Source organism: Microcaecilia unicolor, chromosome 3 (genome assembly GCF_901765095.1).
Source record: "Microcaecilia unicolor chromosome 3, aMicUni1.1, whole genome shotgun sequence".
In the NCBI taxonomy this organism is placed as follows: Eukaryota; Metazoa; Chordata; class Amphibia; order Gymnophiona; family Siphonopidae; genus Microcaecilia; species Microcaecilia unicolor.
Genome location: NC_044033.1, coordinates 173177568 through 173192872, shown reverse-complemented (window position 1 = coordinate 173192872; position 15305 = coordinate 173177568).

Here is a 15305-nt window from a genome sequence, read left to right as displayed (position 1 = left end):
ATTATATACATGGCTTGATGTATTGCCATTAGCATTAATGACAATACGGGCCCAACCTAATGGGCGTACTAAATTGTCCCCATTCCAAATTCAGACAGGACGTCATTTCTTCCCGATGCAGACAGCAAGTACTGATAGCACAACTCAGTACTGGCAAAAGCTACAACCGATGTTGAACCTGACAAGTGATATGATCCGAACAAATGTAGCATCACAGGCAGGGACTACTAATGATGTTTGTGCTTTTAAAGTAGGTGATCTAGTGGATACATTTATCAGATATTCGACGAACTAATAATATTGAAGTGGACAAAGAATAAACATGATGGTATTGGACTGTTGTTTATTAATCTCAGCAGAGTGGACAATGAGCACATATGAGGATAGACTTGTTACAGCGGACAAGATGTTGAATTTGACTAATTGTATCATATGTGCCCACATCCTTGTTCTTGCCAGCTATGATGTATGGGACTACAATGATAAAATTGAGTGGGCACCATGACTGTGATCCCAATAATACCTGTGTAAGAGATGATGAAAACCTTCATTGGACAAATGAGACTATTTATATTGCTTATGGACAAGTGCCCACAGACATCATGTTGGTGTCTGATTAATAGTATGACAACTGAACACATTCCCCCGATAAAGTGCACTTACACGCAGAATGTTGTAACAACTGATTCAATGAATGTTATGCTTTTAATTTGTGTAATTTTTAATGCCACGTCAGCTAATGAAAAGTAAGAATGAATGACAGTGTATTCCCCTGTGATGAAGCTCACTGTCCTATAAATTATATACCTCAAGAGATATAAATGTTGTACCCTAGTACAATTGAATCTGTTTAATGCAACATGTATTAGCATGTTTGCAAAGATGTGCCAGGATGTTTTTAAAATGATAATGATAACTGAAATCAAGAATGAATAGAACTTTAATAGGTCAGCCAAAAATATTGAAAAAGTGTGCAGAAACTGAATGCCACAAACATGGGGGAGGAGATCTAGAAGGGAGGTAAGAAAACAGACTGGAGCTGAAACAGATGTTTGAGGCCTGAAACAATCAGTCCTCAAAAGGGAGGATTTGTTGAACAAAAGCATAAAAAAATTGGAGTGGAAAGCTTCAAAGAACATGCAGAGCTAGCTGTTTCAACACTAAAATCTCCTGGGACATGATGGGGCCCACATCAGCTAAAGGCAGGCTCCAGAAAGTCTGTGGAATAAGGGAAAACAGATGTAGCATGTTCTGCCCATGATTAACAGTTTGTGGTATTCAGAGACTTGCACAGGAATGTTGTATGAGAGAATTAGTCAGAGGCCCGGTATAAAACTAGAGGGGAACAAAGAGGTAGTAAGCATTTTTGAATTTTTCTTTGTCTGTGTATAGCATTTTGATTTGCCTTAAGCTTGCTGTATATTGCTTGTGTGTGTAGATATGCTTTGAGTACAGAAATGCTTCCTGACTACCCCAATTGATGGTAATCAGAGTAAACTTTTTATATTAAATATGAAATTCGTCTAATCTTCTCTACATCCCGCCCGTGCGCGACCGCTCCCGCCAGTTGAATGACAAGCAATAAAATATGAAACACAACTCCAAAGGGGAGGAGGGAGGGAAGGTGAGAACAATCAGCCTGCTGTCCTCGGAGAACACCTGCTACAGGTATGTATCATTCACTTTCTCCGAGGACAAGCAGGCTGCTTGTTCTCACGACTGGGGTATCCCTAGCTTTCAGGCTCACTCAAAACAAGAACCCAGGTCAATTGAACCTCGCAACGGCGAGGGTACAACAGAAATTGACCTACGAAGAACAACTAACTGAGAGTGCAGCCTGACCAGAATAAATTCGGGTCCTGGAGGGTGGAGTTGGATTTACACCCCAAACAGATTCTGCAGCACCGACTGCCCGAACCGACTGTCGCGTCGGGTATCCTGCTGGAGGCAGTAATGTGATGTGAATGTGTGGACAGATGACCACGTCGCAGCCTTGCAAATCTCTTCAATAGTGGCTGACTTCAAGTGGGCCACTGACGCTGCCATGGCTCTGACACTATGAGCCGTGACATGACCCTCAAGAGCCAGCCCAGCCTGGGCGTAAGTGAAGGAAATGCAATCTGCTAGCCAATTGGAGATGGTGCGTTTCCCGACAGCGACCCCTAGCCTGTTAGGGTCGAAAGAAACAAACAATTGGGCGGACTGTCTGTGGGGCTGTGTCCGCTCCAAGTAGAAGGCCAGTGCTCTCTTGCAGTCCAATGTGTGCAACTGACGTTCAGCAGGGAGGGTATGCGGCCTGGGGAAGAATATTGGCAAGACAATTGACTGGTTAAGATGGAACTCCGACACCACCTTCAGCAGGAACTTTGGGTGGGTGCGGAGCACTACTCTGTTGTGATGAAATTTGGTATACGGAGCATGAGCTACCAGGGCTTGAAGCTCACTGACCCTACGAGCTGAAGTAACTGCCACCAAGAAAATGACCTTCCAGGTCAAGTACTTCAGATGGCAGGAATTCAGTGGCTCAAAAGGAGGTTTCATCAGCTGGGTGAGGACGACGTTGAGATCCCATGACACTGTAGGAGGCTTGATAGGGGGCTTTGACAAAAGCAAGCCTCTCATGAATCGAACGACTAAAGGCTCTCCAGAGATGGCTTTACCTTCCACACGATAATGGTAAGCACTAATCGCACTAAGGTGATTCCTTACTGAGTTGGTCTTGAGGCCAGACTCTGATAAGTGCAGAAGGTATTCAAGCAGGTTCTGTGCAGGGCAAGAATGAGGTTCTAGGGCCTTGCTCTCACACCAAACGACAAACCTCCTCCACTTGAAAAAGTAACTCTTTTTAGTGGAATCCTTCCTAGAGGCAAGCAAGACCCGGGAGACACCCTCAGACAGACCCAACGCAGCGAAGTCTACGCCCTCAACATCCAGGCCGTGAGAGCCAGGGATTGAAGGTTGGGGTGCAGCAACGCTCCGTCGTTCTGTGAAATGAGAGTCGGAAAACACTCCAATCTCCATGGTTCTTCTGAGGACAACTCCAGAAGAAGAGGGAACCAGATCTGACGGGGCCAAAAGGGCGCTATCAGAATCATGGTGCCGCGGTCTTGCTTGAGCTTCAGTAAGGTCTTCCCCACAAAAGGTATGGGAGGATAAGCATACAGGAGGCCGGTCCCCCAATGAAGGAGAAAGGCATCTGACGCTAGCCTGCCGTGTGTCTGAAGTCTGGAACAGAACAGAGGCAGCTTGTGGTTGGTCTGAGAGGCGAAAAGATCCACCGAGGGGGTGCCCCACTCTCGGAAGATCTTGCGTACCACTCTGGAATGGAGCGACCACTCGTGCGGTTGCATGACTCTGCTCAGTCTGTCGGCCAGACTGTTGTTTACGCCTGCCAGATACGTGGCTTGGAGGAGCATGCCAAAGTGGCACGCCCAACGCCACAGCCCGACGGCTTCCTGACACAGGGGGCGAGATCCGGTGCCCCCCTGCTTGTTGACGTAATACATTGCAACCTGATTGTCTGTCCGAATTTGGATAACTTGGCAGGACAGCCGATCTCTGAAAGCCTTCAGCGCGTTCCAGATCGCTCGGAGCTCCAGGAGGTTGATCTGCAGATCCTTTTCCTGGAGGGACCACAGACCCTGGGTGTGAAGCCCATCGACATGAGCTCCCCAACCCAGGCGAGATGCATCCGTCGTCAGCACCTTTGTGGGCTGCGGAATTTGGAATGGACGCCCCAGGGTCAAATTGGTCCGGATGGTCCACCAGAGCAGTGAAGTGCGGCAACTGGTGGAGAGGCGGATGACATCTTCTAGATTCCCGGTGGCTTGGAACCACTGGGAAGCTAGGGTCCATTGAGCAGATCTCATGTGAAGACGAGCCATGGGAGTCACATGAACTGTGGAGGCCATATGACCCAGAAGTCTCAACATCTGCCGAGCTGTGACCTGCTGAGACGCTCTGGTCTGCGAAGCGAGGGACAGGAGGTTGTTGGCCCTCGCTTCGGGAAGGAAGGCCTGAGCCGTCTGGGTATTCAGCAGAGCTCCTATGAATTCCAGAGACTGGGTTGGCTGGAGATGGGACTTTGGGTAATTTATCACAAACCCCAGCAGCTCCAGGAGTTGAGTAGTGCACTGCATGGACCGGAGGGCTCCTGCCTCCGAGGTGTTCTTGACCAGCCAATCGTCGAGATATGGGAACACGTGCACTCCCAGCCTGCGTAGGTACGCCACCACCACCACGAGGCACTTTGTAAACACTCGTGGGGCGGAGGCGAGCCCAAAGGGCAGCACACAGTACTGAAAGTGTCGTGCGCCCAGGCGGAATCTGAGATACTGTCTGTGAGCCGGCAGTATCGGGATGTGAGTATATGCATCCTTTAAATCCAGGGAACATAGCCAATCGTTTTTCTGAATCATTGGTAGAAGGGTGCCCAAGGAAAGCATCCTGAACTTTTCTTTGACCAGGAATTTGTTCAGGCCTCTCAGGTCTAGGATGGGACGCATCCCCCCTGTTTTCTTTTCCACAAGGAAGTACCTGGAATAGAATCCCTGCCCTTCCTGCCCGGGTGGTACGGGCTCGACCGCATTGGCGCTGAGAAGGGCGGAGAGTTCCTCTGCAAGTACCTGCTTGTGATGGGAGCTGAAGGATTGAGCTCCCGGAGGACAATTTGGAGGCAGGGAGGTCAAATTCAGGGCGTATCCGCACCGCACTATTTGGAGAACCCACTGGTCGGAGGTTATGAGAGGCCACCTTTGGTGAAAATATTTTAACCTCCCCCCGACCGGCAGATCGTCCGGTACGGACACTTTGAGGGCGGCTATGTTCCCGTGGATCCAGTCAAAAGCCCGTCCCTGGCTTTTGCTGTGGAGGCGCAGGGGGCTGCTTAGGCGCACGCTGTTGACGGGAACGAGCGCGCTGGGGCTGTCCCTGTGCCTGACGAGGCCTTCGGGCCAGCTGGTTGTACCTACGCTTTGCAAAAGAATAGGGTGCAGCCTGCCGGGCCCGGGAAAAACGTCCACCTGCTGAGGTGGATGCTGAAGGCGCCCGGTGGGAGAGCTTGTCGAGAGCGGTTTCCCGCTGATGCAGTTGGTCCACCATCTGCTCGACCTTCTCACCAAAAATGTTATCCCCCCGGCAAGGGACGTCGGCCAGTCTCTGCTGGGTGCGGTTGTCCAGGTCAGAGGCACGCAGCCATGAGAGCCTGCGCATCACTATACCTTGGGCCGCAGCACGAGATGCCACGTCACAGGTGTCATAGATACCCCTGGACAGGAACTTTCTGCACGCCTTCAGCTGCCTGACCACCTCCTGATAAGGCCTGGACTGCTCCGGCGGGAGCTTCTCGACCAGGTCCGCCAGTTGTTGCACATAGGTCCGCATATGAATGCTCATATAGAGCAGGTATGACTGGATGCGGGTCACGAGCATGGAGGATTGGTAGGCCTTCCTCCCAAACGAGTCCAGAGTGCGAGACTCCCACCCCGGGGGCGCCGAGGCGGTATCCCTCGAACTCCGTGCCCTCTTGAGAGCAGAATCCACGACCGCTGAGTCATGGGGCAATTGTGGCCGCATTAACTCTGGGTCGGAGTGGATCCTGTACTGGGACTCTGCTTTCTTGGGAATGGTGGGGTTAGTTAATGGTCGCACCCAGTTCCGAAGCAGTGTCTCCTTGAGGACATTGTGCAGCGGCACCGTGGAGGACTCTCTAGGTGGTGATGGATAGTCGAGGACCTCGAGCATCTCGGCCCTCGGCTCTTCCACAGAGACCACGGGGAAGGGAATGCTAATAGACATATCCTGCACAAAGGAGGCAAAGGAGAGACTCTCGGGAGGTGAGAGTTTCCTCTCCGGTGAAGGCGTGGGGTCCGAGGGAAGGCCCGTAGACTCCTCTGAGGAGAAATATCTAGGGTCCTCCTCTTCCCCCCACGAGTCCTCATCCTCGGTATCGGACATAAGCTCATGTAGCTGAGTCCTGAACCGGGCCCGGCTCGACGTCGAGGCACCGAGGTCTCGGTGTCGTCGAGCGGTGGACTCCCGCACCGGCGGGGACGGAGCTCCCTCCATCGACGTCGACGGGGACTCCACCTGCGTGGCGGTCGAGACCGGCGCCGCAAGCGGCGGCGGTGTCGACGGCCCCGGCGCCGGGCTAGAGCTCGCCGGCGCCACAGTCATCGGCGCCGAGGGCGCAAGCACCCCCGGCGCCGGCACAGCCTGGCGCATCAGCCCTTCCAGGATCCCCGGAAGGATGGCTCTGAGGCACTCGTCCAGGCCCGCTGCCGGGAAAGGCGGTGGGGCCGGTAGGGGCGTCGCCGGCAGAAGCTGATGGGGGCCAGGAGACGGCACCGAGGTGCCGGAACCCCGACGCGTCGGTACCTCCACCACCGACGGAGACCTCTCCTCTCGATGACGCTTCGGCGTCGCCTCCTCTCCGATATCCGGATGCACCGAGGGCGACCGGTGACGACGCTTCTTATCCTTCTTGCGATGCCCGTCACCGGCGCCGGAAGGCATGGAGGAGGAGGAGGTAGATCCCCCTCGGTCTCGAGGTACCGGGTCAGACAGGGTTCGGTCCCGCGGCCCACGAGCTGAGGGAGTGACCGGGGCCGATTGCCCACGCGGCCTCTCACCTCCACTCTCACCGGAGGACCGGCGGGCCGACGGGACCTGTTCTCCTGGGGTCGCTGCCATCGGTGCCGATGTCTCGGGCATCGATACCGGTACTGAAGGGCCGGGCGTCGATACCGATGCCTTCGAGGTCGACGTCGAGGGGCCGGCGCAAGTTCCAAAAATACGGTCCCGCAGAACTTGCCTCGCAACCTGAGTCCGTTTCCGGAGACCGAGACACAGAGAACACGACTTGATATTGTGCTCCGGCCCGAGGCACTGGAGGCACCAAGCGTGGGTGTCGGTCTGCGAGATCGGCCGGCCGCAGCGACCACACTTTTTAAATCCACTCGGGACCTTCGAGGACATCGACGGAAAAATCGCGTCGGCGAAGTCAAAGTCGTCAATGGTGGCTGGAATCACACCTCGAAAAAAGAAACGACCGAGCGACCACTAGGCCGCAACGTGGCGTCCCCGCTAGAAGCGAGGGAAAAGGGGAGCGCGTGCTCCACACGCTCATGTTTTTTTTTTTTTTTTTTTTGAAAAAGGAAACCGGCGGTAACCAAAAAACAAGAAGTTTTAGAAAGAAAAGCGACGATCCGCGCAAACGCGATCGAAATCCGGCGGCTGAAAACAGAGAGAGCGGCAAAGCACAACTCTCTCCAGTCGCGGAAAAAAAGGAACTGGCGGGAGCGGTCGCGCACGGGCGGGAAGACGGCCGCGCATGCGCGGTGGGCGTGCCCTGCGTGCCGACCGTCCCGCGAAGCTTTTTCCGGTTGGTGGGGGCTGCCGCGGACGTCACCCAGTCGTGAGAACAAGCAGCCTGCTTGTCCTCGGAGAAGACTATTGTATGAGTGGTAAATACCTTCAATCCTTCTCACCAAAAAAATCAACTCAAGCTGTTGTGTGAGTGACAAATATCTTGAATCCTTCTTACAAAGTCAACTCAAGCTCATCCAATGAACTTCAATTCAATTGCAAGCAATCAACATTACTTATCATTATATACCACTCCTCTTCCTTTGTTGTGATATCTCATAAATTGTTGAAATTATAATCCACTTCACAAACCCCAGAAATTCCGAGGTTTGTACTAGATAAATCCTTCACTTGAATGTGCGCCCACTGCTTTCAATAGAGTCTTCTTTTAATGCGCCTCCTTGACTCTGGCCGAGTTTCGCTCAAACGCTTTCTCAAAAGGCGCGCAGTATCATTCCTTTAACATATCATGTTAGCTTGCGTGCTGCAGCAACCAATCAATGTGGATGGGTCTTCAAACCAGGAAAACTCACAGTACTGGCAGCTCGTCATTAAATTTTAACTGCCAGACACTCGACCATTCTTCTAACTTTTGGAGATCCATTCTCATTGTTTTTACTCCCTCCAGGGTATCCACTCTATTGGCTATCTTCGTGTCATCCGCAAAAAAGCAAACCTTTCCTTCCAACCCTTCAGCAAAATCTCTCACAAATATATTAAACAGAACAGGCCCCAGCACAGACCCCTGAGGAACTCCACTGCTCATTCTCCTTTCCTGCGAGCAGATTCCATTTACCACCATCCTCTACCACCTGTCGGTCAACCAGTTACCTATCCAGTTCACCACTTTTGGTCCCAAGTTCAGCCCTTTCAGTTTATTCATGAGTCTTCTGTGGGAGACCGTATCAAAGGCTTTGCTGAAATCCAAGTAGATTACATCTAGCACACGTCCTTCATCCAGTTCTTTGTCACCCAGTCAAAGAAATCAATAAGATTCATTTGGCAGGATTTTCCTTTGGTAAAGCCATGTTGCCTCGGGTCCTGTAATCCATTGGCTTCTAGAAAGTTAACTATCCTTTCTTTGAGCAGCGACTCCATTATTTTTCCTACCACCATCGTAAGACTTACTGGTCTGTAGTTTCCCATTTCTTCCCTGTCTCCACTTTTGTGAAGGACCACATCCACTCGTCTCCAATCTCGCAGAACCTCTCCCGTCTCTAAAGATCTATTAAATAAATCTTTAAGAGGTCCCGCCAGGACCTCCATGAGCTCCCTCAGTATCCTGGGATGTATCCCATCTGGCCCCATAGCTTTGTCCACCTTCAGATTCTCCAACTGTTTATAAACTCTTTCTTCTGTAAATGGGGTAGTATCTACTCCATTCCCAGATATTCCTTAGGCAGCCATCTGCGGTCCTTCACCAGAATTTTTCTCCATGAACACCGAAGAGAAGTAATTGTTTAGCACATCCACTTTATCCTCCTCACTCTCCACATAACCATTCTCATTATTTCAGTCTTGCAATTCCATTCCTATCCTTTCTCCAATATATCTGAAAAAGGTCTTGTGACCTCTCAACATCTTTAGCCATTTTTTCTTCTACTTGCGCTTTTGCTATCCGTATCTCTCTCTTCGCTTGAGTTTAATCCTATAATCTTTTCTGTGATCCTCTCGTTGCGTTCTTTTTATTTCTTGAACAAAGCCTCTTTTGCTCTTATTTTTTCAGCTACTTGTTTGGAGAACCATATAGGCTTCCTGTTTCTCTTTGTTTTTGTTTACTTTCCTCGTGTAAAGATCAGTTGCCATATTTATAGCAGCCTTTAGCTTTGACCACTGATTTTCTACTTCTCCTTCTCACGCCAACAGCTCCTTCTTCAGGTATTCCATTTTATCAAAATCAGTATGTCTGAAATCCAGTACTGAGTTTTGTGCGTCCGCTCTCCACCTTTGCCCTATCGTGTGATGATCACTATTACATAGGTGGGCACCCACCCAGATACTGGAAACACTTCCTGCATTCATGAGCAGTAAATCCAGCATCGACCCTTCTCCTTATGGGTTCCGTCACCATATGTCTGAGCAAGGCACTTTGACAGGCATCCATAATCTCCCTACTTCTTTCCGATTCCGCAGATGGGAAGTTCCAATCCACATCAGACAAGTTGAAATCTCCCAATAGTAGCACCTCCCCTTTCATACCAATCTTTTGAATATCTTCTATCAGATCCTTGTCTAGCTTCTCCGTTTGTGCCGAGGTCTGTAGATAACCCCCGTGTGGATACAGGTTGCCCCTTCTCTTTTCAGGTCCATACATACAGCTTCTTCTTTTCCCCAGGTCCCCTGCATTTCAGCTGCTCTGATATTGTCTCTCACATACAGCGCCACTCCCCCACCTCTTCAACCCTCTCTATCCTTCCTAAAAAGATTATAGCCCGATATCATCACATCCCATTCATTTAACCACGGCTCTGTAATAGCAACAATATCCAAGTTTTCTTCAAACATCAGGGCTTCAAAATCTTGAACCTTTTTACCTAGACTATGAGCATTTGTGCTCATTGCTTTTCATGTGCTTAGTGAGTTTAGGTAATTTTCTATATTTAGATGACCCTGCCCTCTGCCATAAAGTTTATTCTGGGGGTGACTTTCTGAATTCCCTTGTTTCCCTTTGTCACCCCCGCCTTCTAGTTTAAATGTCTAGAAACATACTGTCTGAAATTCTCCCCAAGGATCCTTTTGCCCGTCACAGAAAGATGTAGCCCATCATTACAGTACAGCCTGTTATTCCTCCACGTATTACACCACAAGGATCCTTTTGCCCATCACAGAAAGATGTTGCCCATCATTACAGTACAGCCTGTTATTCCTCCACGTATTACACTATGCTCCTATGTATCTAAAACCTTCTTTACACCAATACATTCTCACCAGGATGGGCATGTGGTTTTGGGAAAAATGTTGGTAGACCTGATTAAGATGGAACTCTGACACTACCTTAGGAAGAAACTTAGGGTGTATGCAGAGAACTATTCTATTGTGGTGAAACTTAGTGTAAAGTGAGCCAGCTACTAGGACCTGAAGCTCACTGACAATGTGAGCTGAAGTGACAGCCACCAGAAACACAACTTTCCAGGTCAAATATTTCAAATGACAGGAATCAAGCAGCTCAAAAGGAGCTTTCATCAGCTGGGTGAGGACAACGTTGAGATCCCATGACACAGTTGGAAGTTTGATAGGGAGTTCTGTCAATAACAAAACCTCTCATGAAGCGAACAATTAGAGACTGTACAGAGATGGGCTTACCTCCCACACAGTGATAAGCACAAACTGCACTGAGATGAACTCTTAAAGAGATGATTTTCAAACCAGACTGCGAGAGCTTCAGGAGGTATTCAAGCAGTTTTTGTGTAAGACAAGTGAGGGGGATGTAAGGCCTTGCCCTCACACCGGACAACAAACCTCCTTCACTTACATAAGTCTTAGTGGAGTATTTTCTGTAAGCCAGCAAGATGCAGGACACACCCTCCAGCAAATCCAAGGTTTCAAATTCTATGCTCTTAATATCCAAGCCGTGAAGGCCAGGGATTGTGGGTTGGGATGTAGAAAAGATCCCTTGTTCTGTGTGATGATTAAATAACAGTATTTATACAATGTTTCCTACTATTATATTCTGTATCTTTAGGGATATCATTCAAAGCAAATATCAACCACAGTATCTGAAAAGTGGAGAAAAAAAAAAAAGACTTCAGTGAATATCAGAGTCACTCCTATTTGTAAGGACAACGCCTTCAGAATTGTAGGAGGCTCCGTTCAATCATGAGTCATAAAAAAACTCCACTCTGTTATATAGTTATAAATGACAAATGTCTTCTGCAGATACAGAATAGACTCAGAGAAGCTAAATAATGATGCCCACAATGTGGTACTTACCTTGGATGTTCTCTGTTGTAGAATTTACACCATCAGTTGCCTCCAGCGTTCTTTCTGAACTGCCACTTTTACAAATCCCAACAGGGGATGCCCTGTTTCACTTTTCTAGGCTGCATCAGGGGAAAATAAAGGTGAATAACTCAATCTCCAAGAGTCTAACAATTCTCCACTCGAGCAAATCCTTTTTCACCGCCGCTTCACAAACTTTTTGGCACTTTAAAAAAAAAAATGGCAGAATAGTGTAAATGCTACAACAGTGAACATCCAAGGTAAGTACCACATTGTGGGCATCATTATTTAGCTTCTCTGAGTCTATTCTGTATCTATTCTCTGAGTCTATTCTGTATCTATAGAAGGCATTTGCCATTTATAAAGCGAATGATACATACCTGTAGCAGGTGTTCTCCGAGGACAGCAGCCTGATTATTCTCACGACTGGGTTGACGTCCACGGCAGCCCCCACCAACCGGAAGAAAACTTCGCGGGCGGTCCCGCACGCAGGGCACGCCCACTGCGCATGCGCGGCCGCCTTCCCGCCCTTGCGCGACCGTTCCCGCTCAGTTGAATGACAAGCACATGATCAAAAACGCAACTCCAAAGGGGAGGAGGGAGGGAAGGTGAGAACAATCAGCCTGCTGTCCTCGGAGAACACCTGCTACAGGTATGTATCATTCGCTTTCTCCGAGGACAAGCAGGCTGCTTGTTCTCACGACTGGGGTATCCCTAGCTCTCAGGCTCACTCAAAACAAGAACCCAGGTCAATTTAACCTCGCAACGGCGAGGGTATAACAGAAATTGACCTACGAAGAACAACTAACTGAGAGTGCAGCCTGACCAGAATAAATTCGGGTCCTGGAGGGTGGAGTTGGATTTAAACCCCAAACAGATTCTGCAGCACCGACTGCCCGAACCGACTGTCGCGTCGGGTATCCTGCTGGAGGCAGTAATGTGATGTGAATGTGTGGACAGATGACCACGTCGCAGCCTTGCAAATCTCTTCAATAGTGGCTGACTTCAAGTGGGCCACCGACGCTGCCATGGCTCTGACACTATGAGCCGTGACATGACCTTCAAGAGTCAGCCCAGCCTGGGCATAAGTGAAGGAAATGCAATCTGCTAGCCAATTGGAGATGGTGTGTTTCCCAACAGCGACCCCATTCCTATTGGGGTTGAAAGAAACAAACAATTGGGCGGACTGTCTGTGGGGCTGTGTCCGCTCCAAGTAGAAGGCCAATGCTCTTTTGCAGTCCAATGTGTGCAACTGACGTTCAGCAGGGCGGGTATGAGGTCTGGGAAAGAATGTTGGCAAGACAATTGACTGGTTAAGATGGAACTCCGACACCACCTTTGGCAGAAACTTAGGGTGAGTGCGGAGTACTACTCTGTTATGATGAAATTTGGTATACGGAGCATGAGCTACCAGGGCTTGAAGCTCACTGACCCTACGAGCTGAAGTAACTGCCACCAAGAAAATGACCTTCCAGGTCAAGTACTTCAGGTGGCATGAATTCAGTGGCTCAAAAGGAGGTTTCATCAGCTGGGTGAGGACGATGTTGAGATCCCATGACACTGCAGGAGGCTTGACAGGGGGCTTTGACAAATGCAAGCCTCTCATGAATCGAACGACTAAAGGCTCTCCAGAGATGGCTTTACCCTCCACACGATAATGGTAAGCACTAATCGCACTAAGGTGATTCCTTACTGAGTTGGTCTTGAGGCCAGACTCCAATAAGTGCAGAAGGTATTCAAGCAGGTTCTGTGCAGGACAAGAACGAGGTTCTAGGGCCTTGCTCTCACACCAAACGACAAACCTCCTCCACTTGAAAAAGTAACTCTTTTTAGTGGAATCCTTCCTAGAGGCAAGCAAGACATGGGAGACACCCTCAGACAGACCCAACGAAGCGAAGTCTACGCCCTCGACATCCAGGCCATGAGAGCCAGAGACTGAAGGTTGGGGTGCAGCAACGCTCCGTCGTTCTGTGAAATGAGAGTCAGAAAACACTCCAATCTCCACGGTTCTTTGGAGGACAACTCCAGAAGAAGAGGGAACCAGATCTGACGGGGCCAAAAAGGCACGATCAGAATCATGGTGCCGCGGTCTTGCTTGAGCTTCAGTAAGGTCTTCCCCACCAAAGGTATGGGAGGATAAGCATACAGGAGGCCGGTCCCCCAATGGAAGAGAAAGGCATCCGACGCTAGCCTGCCGTGTGCCTGAAGTCTGTGACAGAACAGAGGCAGCTTGTGGTTGGTCTGAGAGGCAAAAAGGTCCACCGAGGGGGTGCCCCACTCTTGGAAGATCTTGCGTACCACTCTGGAATTGAGCGACCACTCGTGTGGTTGCATGACTCTGCTCAGTCTGTCGGCCAGACTGTTGTTTACGCCTGCCAGGTATGTGGCTTGGAGGAGCATGCCGAACTGGCAAGCCCAACGCCACATCCCGACGGCTTCCTGACACAGGGGGCGAGATCCGGTGCCCCCCTGCTTGTTGATGTAATACATTGCAACCTGATTGTCTGTCCGAATTTGGATAATTTGACAGGACAGCCGATCTCTGAAAGCCTTCAGTGCGTTCCAGACCGCTCGGAGCTCCAGGAGGTTGATCTGAAGATCCTTTTCCTGGAGGGACCACAGTCCCTGGGTGTGAAGCCCATCGACATGAGCTCCCCACCCCAGGCGAGATGCATCCGTCGTTAGCACTTTCGTGGGCTGTGGAATTTGGAATGGACGTCCCAGGGTCAAATTGGTCCGAATGGTCCACCAGTGCAGTGAAGTGCGGCAACTGGTGGAGAGGCGGATGACATCTTCTAGATTCCCGGTGGCTTGAAACCACTGGGAAGCTAGGGTCCATTGAGATGATCTCACGTGAAGACGAGCCATGGGAGTCACATGAACTGTGGAGGCCATATGACCCAGAAGTCTCAACATCTGCCGAGCTGTGATCTGCTGAGACGCTCTGGTCTGGGAAGCCAGGGACAGGAGGTTGTTGGCCCTCGCTTCGGGAAGGAAGGCCTGAGCCATCTGAGTATTCAGCAGAGCTCCTATGAATTCCAGAGACTGGGCTGGCTGGAGATGGGACTTTGGGTAATTTATCACAAACCCCAGCAGCTCCAGGAGGTGAATAGTGCACTGCATGGACCGGAGAGCTCCTGCCTCCGAGGTGTTCTTGACCAGCCAATCATCGAGATATGAGAACATGTGCACTCCCAGCTTGCGTAAATACGCCGCAACCACCACGAGGCACTTGGTGAACACCCGTGGGGCAGAGGCGAGCCCAAAGGTCAGCACACAATACTGAAAGTGCCGTGTGCCCAGACGGAATCTGAGATACTGTCTGTGAGCTGGCAGTATCGGATGTGAGTGTATGCATCCTTTAAATCCAGGGAACATAGCCAATCGTTTTTCTGAATCATTGGCAGAAGGGTGCCCAAGGAAAGCATCCTGAACTTTTCTTTGACCAGGAATTTGTTCAGGCCTCTCAGGTCTAGGATGGGGCGCATCCCCCCTGTTTTCTTTTCCACAAGGAAGTACCTGGAATAGAATCCCTGCCCTTCCTGCCCGGGTGGCACGGGCTCGACCGCATTGGCGCTGAGAAGAGTGGAGAGTTCCTCTGCAAGTACTCGCTTGTGCTGGGAGCTGAAGGACTGAGCTCCCGGAGGACAATTTGGTGGAGGGGAGGCCAAATTCAGGGCGTATCCGCACCGCACTATTTGGAGAACCCACTGGTCGGAGGTTATATGAGGCCACCTTTGGTGAAAAAGTTTTAACCTCCCTCCGACTGGCAGATCGTCTGGTATGGACACTTTGATGATGGCTATGTTCCCATGGATCCAGTCAAAAGCCCGTCCCCGGCTTTTGCTGTGGAGGCGCAGGGGGCTGCTTAGGCGCACGCTGTTGATGGGAACGAGCGCGCTGGGACTGTCCCTGTGCCTGATGAGGCCTTCGGGCCGGCTGGGTGTACCTACGCTTGTTATAGGCGTAGGGCGCAGCCTGCCTGGCCCGGGAAAAACGTC